Below are 6,105 nucleotides of genomic sequence, written 5' to 3' on the forward strand. Positions count from 1 at the left end.
GATTGGGGGAAGGGCAGAGAAAGAGGGAGAGAGAGAATCCCAAACAGGCTCCATGCAGTCAGCGCAGAGCCAGATGTTCATGGTTCCATCCCATGAACCATGAGACCATGACCTGAGCCGAAAACAAGAGTCAGGCTCTTAACTGACTGAGTCACCCAGGCCCCTGTGTTAAACGTTTTTAAAATTAAAAACAAGTATATTTCCAATATAAAAAAAATTAGTGAGGGGGCACCTGGCTGGCTCGGTCAGTGGAGCATGCAATTTGTTGATCTCGGGGTTGTGTGTTTGAGCCTCATGTTCGGTGTAGAGATTACTTAAAATTAAATCTTTAAGGGATCCCTGGGTGGTTCAGTCATTGAGCATCTGACTTCAACTCAGGTCATGATTTCACAGTTCATGAGTTCGAGCCCTACATCTGGCTCACTGCTGTCAGCTCAGAGCCTGCTTCGGATCCTCTGTCCCCCTCTGTCAGCCTTTCCCCTGCTTGTTCTGTCTCTCTCTCTCAAAATAAAATAAACATTTAAAAATATTAAAAAAAATAAAATCTTTAAAAAAATTAGTGAGAACGAGTGGCATTGATTTACATTTTGAAAATCTGTAATGTACAGCTTGAGAAAAGACTGGATTCTTATATCTGCTTTTGCATTTTATCTTTTGCAAGATATTGTTTTGGTTGATGTATTTGAAGAAAAACTGGACTCGCACAGTTATGTAATTGGAAAAGGAAGAGCATTTTAATAGCCTTTTCAGATAAGGTGGATATCCTTCTTTGATGCCACAAAACTCAACAAGTGGTAATTTTTTAAGGATTGGTTGCACTGTGGGATGTGAAACTCTATCAACCAACTTTACATATACTGTTATGTGAAAACCTGTTAGTATATCTTCTAGTTCAAATAGAACTTTACTCACACATGATTTTGTAATATCACACATTAGTTATTTGGAAAACATGAGTCCACTAAATTACACATCCTGTAAATGCTGACACACTTCATCATACAAATCAAAATCATACTAGCTAATACCACCACTGATCTCATTAGAAAAGTATTATTTATTTTTTGAGGGAGAGAGAGAAAGCACGCGCCTGTGCATGCACAAGTAGGGGAAGGGCAGAGAGAGAGAGAGGGAGACACAGAATCCAAAACAGGTTACAGGCTCCGAACCCGTAAACTGTGGGATCGTGACCTGAGCTGAAGTCGGATGCTCAACCGACTGAGCCACCCAGGTGCCCCTGGAAAGGCATTTTTAAGTATTTGGAAGTTGTAAGGTTCATAGCAAGGATACAAGTTTTCCAAATTCTAGTTTTTGCTTAAGAACTCTAATTGTATTATTGGAAACAGACATTGCCAATTGTTTTCCCTGAAATGACGGTCACACTTTGTTCATTTTCAGGATAACGTCTTCCAAATACCCTAGTTTGAACAACCACTTGTCAAGTCATTCTTCCAAGTAGAAATGATGTTCTATGACAGTCACACAAGTGCTTTTCCTTGAGACGATCATCATGCCTTAACATGTGTACTTCTCATTCTATGACAGAATATTAAGGAGACATTAATTTAAAATTTAATAAAATTAATTTTCCCACTTCACTGAGAACATTATTAAGTCAAACTGGTATTTAAACATTTTTAAGTGTTTGGTGCTAAAGAGTACAATGACTTCTAGAATAATACGGCATCACTGCCTTTGTTCATGCTAAGGCACTGGCATTACCCACCATTGCTTTGGTACCATTAGTGCCAATGTCAACAGAGTGAAAAAGTAAAACATTATTGTTATAAAAAGTTTTATTTTCAGATTTCTTTAAAAAAAAAAAAAGTCTTAGGACCTACGCCCGGGAGTCCACAAGACAACATTTTTGAAACCTCTCCTCTGCCTACCGTATCCTATCTACCATAGTCAGTTTACCCAGTAGAATATTATGAGGGAATCTGCCCAGATGAACGCTTTATTTCTTGGTTAAAGCATCTGCCTTAAACCTCTGTCTGCCTTCCTATTTCATGAACTGAGCCAGGCTTCTGAGAACAGATTCTTGATGTCTACTTCTTTCTTAGAATCAAGTCTAAATAGCCACGTCACAGTATTTTGGCCCTACATCTACCCTGGCTTCATCATTCCCAGAGAGCCGGGGAAGAGAAAGAAAACCAAACAAAAGCACCCTAAACTGAAATCCCTAGTTTACCAAACTCAAAGGCCACCACAGATTCCACTCCCCCATATAATTGATGCCTCAATTGTCCTACTTAGAAGCCCCACTTCTAATTTTTTTCTTGCCCCATCTTAACAGGGAGATATCAGATTATACACTTGCAGAAAAATAGATTCTAGTTCTGATTGTGCCACTTCCAAGCTGTACAAAGTCAGATCAGCTACCTAATGTCTCTGAGCCCCAAACTCTCTACAAAAATGGGGATATTACATCCCACATGGAATTGCTGGGAAGATTCAAAGATCTAATAGAAGGAATGAGATGAGAGAAAACACTCAACAATAGCTACTATTAATAGAATAATAATAACCAAGTTGTGAGGAACTTCGAAAGTTATTAGGTTAAGCTTCCTCCTTCCCTTCTCTCCTACTGTATAGATGGGGTTTCAAATGGAGATGAAGAGAGATCAGGTGAGGTGGGCAGGTATCAGAGTCAGAGAGAATTCAGCCAGTTCTTCTTGACTGCTTTTTCTACCATGTCTAAGTAGAGCTGCTTGTTTAGGAGTTAGCAAGAGAAGAGAAGGGGATATCACTGTCCCTGCTGCAAGTTATAACCCAGATCCACCTTCTCCCAATTTTTGTACAAAGAATAAAACATTTGTTGGTTTTCATTTTTGTGGAAGCACCTTCCCTGTCCTGCCCAAGCTTCTCTAACGTGTCCTAGGAAAACCAGTGTGAGTTAGAGTTTGATGTTGGAGAGAGGGCACATGGGTATACAGAAGGACATACTGAGTCTTCAAATCAGTGGTACAGCAAAGATAACTGGGACAAGGCAGTCTGGTTTGTATCTTACCAGCTCATCTGTATGCAGTTTCCTCAAGCTCCATCAGAATAGGGACAACGTCTCTCATATAAAAGACTTTAAATACCTATCTTCTTAGTTTGCTCAAGTCCAGTTTCCAACGACTGTGCTCCCTCTACTGCCATCTCAGGAGCATTACAATTTATAAAGGACAACATTCTTTCCAATAATAATAGGACTTTTACAGCTATAACTCCATGCAAGACAAAGTGCTGAGATTTACATGCATAATTTACCCAATTGTCAAATGCCCCATAGTATTAAGTATCATTCTTATTTCCAATTGACAAAGAAATTAGGCTTAATGAGGCTCAAGGACCTGGTCAACGGTAATCAGATGGTAAGGTGCGGGTTCTGGAGTCAAACTTAGGACTCTCTGGCTCCAGAAACATTTGTGACCATTTGTCTTTGCTAAAAATCTTATCTGCTCGTACAAGAAAAGTAATAAATTTCTCAGAAACCTATTGAGGAAGTTAGTTGAAGGATCTAAACACAAGTTCCAAAATAGAGAGGCTCATTGTAAAGGCTATTAATTAAAGATGAGGCATATTCTCTGATTTTCCAGCTTTCCCTGGGAACATATGGACAGTTAGCCATGCATTTAAAAGTCCTGGGTGTGTCAGGATGGTGGCCACATTGCCAACAGAGTTCCAAATCGTTTAGCAAATTATGTGGCTCTATAACATCTTGTTTCTATTGTACATAAGGTGACTGTTTCTGCTGAGTCACAAATTAGAAAATGAGGTCCAACAGAAGGCTAGGATATTTGAAGTATAGACTCGTCCAAAAAAAATTCCATGTTTCTGGTCAGTTAAATAACCCTTAACTGCCCTATTCCATTTAATGTATTTTTCATGTGTTGGTCTCTCTCAGAATTGAATATTTAGAGCATCAGACTTAAATGTAATTTTTCTTTGTATTACAGTGCCTGGCATAGAGCAGCTATTTAAGAAATATTTACTGAACTGACAGAGGGCTGAAGGAGTGCCCCTTTACCTTCATCGGTCCTGAGGAGGGCTTTTTCAGAAGACTTGCCTTGTCCAGGCACTTCATTCTCACTAAGGTTGTCACTACCCTTGATAGTTATAATAATATCTCACATTTATAGGTTTATAAATGGTTATATAAAGTTTATATGATGATTTGATGTACATCAATTCTGTCTAAACACCAAGTTGAAGAGGGTAGAGGAGGTTATCTTTCCATCTCTCTCTCAAATATTTTAGGGAGAGGACTATCTTTGCTTAGGAAAAGAATTTGGTTAAGCTGCTTGGGATAGTAAGAAAAAGTGAAAAAAGACAGCTAAATATGCTCTATTTAAAGACAAATAGAAACCGGGAATGTGGAGCAGATAGCAGAGAAAAGAAGAAAGGAAGGAAAAGAAAAAGATACAAAGGGAGCTAAAGAGGAGGAGAGAGTGGCAGAGAGAAGAAAACATGGCACAAAACTTGCAAAGAATGAAGGGGCTCAGTATAAAATCTCTGCTGGTGCAATCTAATGACATGTCTAATGATTTATATCAAATTACGTTCTGTCTTTGTTGCATACCTCCTCCTCCCTCCTCAGTCTTCAAGAATGACTGGTATGGTTTTTACTGTGGTCATATTGAAGGAAATGAAAGAAAGAAAGGAGTATTAAAAAGAGGTGTGGTATATCTTTCCATTTACATAAGTCTTATTTGGTTTTTTTCATTAATGTTTTGTATAAAAATCCTAAACAGTTTTTGTTAGATTTATATCAAATTACTTTTTACGGCTTTTAAAATTTCAAATTCCAGTTGTTCATTGCAACTAATTTTTGCATACTGACAGTGTATCCTGTGACTTTGCTAAACTCCTCTATTAGTTACAGAATGTTTTTGTAGATTCTTTGGAATTGTCAGCATACACAATCACATTATCTGTGAATAAAGACTGTTTTTTTCCCCTTTGTAATCTGTATGTCCTTTATTTCTTTTTCTTGTCTTATTACCTTATCTAGTTCTTCCAGTGCATTGTCAAATAGGAGTGATGAGAGAAGACATCTTTGACTTGTTCTTGATCTTTTGAGGAAGGCATTCAGTCTCTTACCATTAAGTATGTTAACTGTAAGTTTTTCAAATATACCCTTTAATATATTAAGGGTATAAGGTTAAGGAGTTCACTTCTATTCCTTGTTTTTTTTTTTTGTTTTTGTTTTTTTCTTTTGATAATTTTTATCATGAATGAATGTGGAAATAGAGGGATTTTTTTGCATCTGTTGATATGGCCATATGTTTTTTTTCTTGTTTAGTCTGGTAGTCTGATGAATTACATTCATTTTCAAATGTTAAACTAGTCTCAGTTTCTTGGAATAAACCCCATTTTGTTGTGATGTATATTCCTTTGTATATATTGCCAGATTTAATTTGCTATTATTTTACAAGGATTTTCAGCTCTATTTTTATGAGATATTGGTCCATAACTTTCTTTTCTTATAATGTCTGTGTTTTATTTCATTATTAAAGTAATACTGGTCTCAGAATAGGTTAAGAAGTGTTTCCTCCTCTTCAATTTTCTAGAAGAGATTATGTAGAGTTTGTATTATTTCTTCCTTAAATTTGAACCATAGATCATGACCTGAGCAGAAGTTGGATACTTAACCAACTGAACCACCCAGGTGTCCCCTATTTCTTACTAAAATTTGAAAGAATTCACCAATAAAACTATGTCTCCCTGGAATTTTCTTAGTGGAAAATTTTTACTCCACAAGTTCAATTTCTTTTTTTCTTATTGAGGTATAGCTGGCATATAGCATTATATTAGTTTCAGGTGTACAACATAATGATTTGATATTTGTGTATATTGTTAAATGATCATCACAATAAGTTTGGTTAACATTCATCCCCATGAATAGTTACAATTTTTTTTTTCTTGCAATGAGGACTTTTAGGATCTACTCTCTCAATTTCCGTATCAGACATAAAACTGTTCTGGATACCTAGTTTGTATCATTTAAAGAATTTGTTCATCTGTTATATTTGTAGGCATAAAGTTGTTAAAAATATTCTCTTCTTATTATTTTAATTATGATCTATAGTAATGTCACCTCTCTCAATCCTGATACTG

This window comes from Lynx canadensis, chromosome C1, assembly GCF_007474595.2.
Source record: "Lynx canadensis isolate LIC74 chromosome C1, mLynCan4.pri.v2, whole genome shotgun sequence".
NCBI classification, from domain to species: Eukaryota; Metazoa; Chordata; class Mammalia; order Carnivora; family Felidae; genus Lynx; species Lynx canadensis.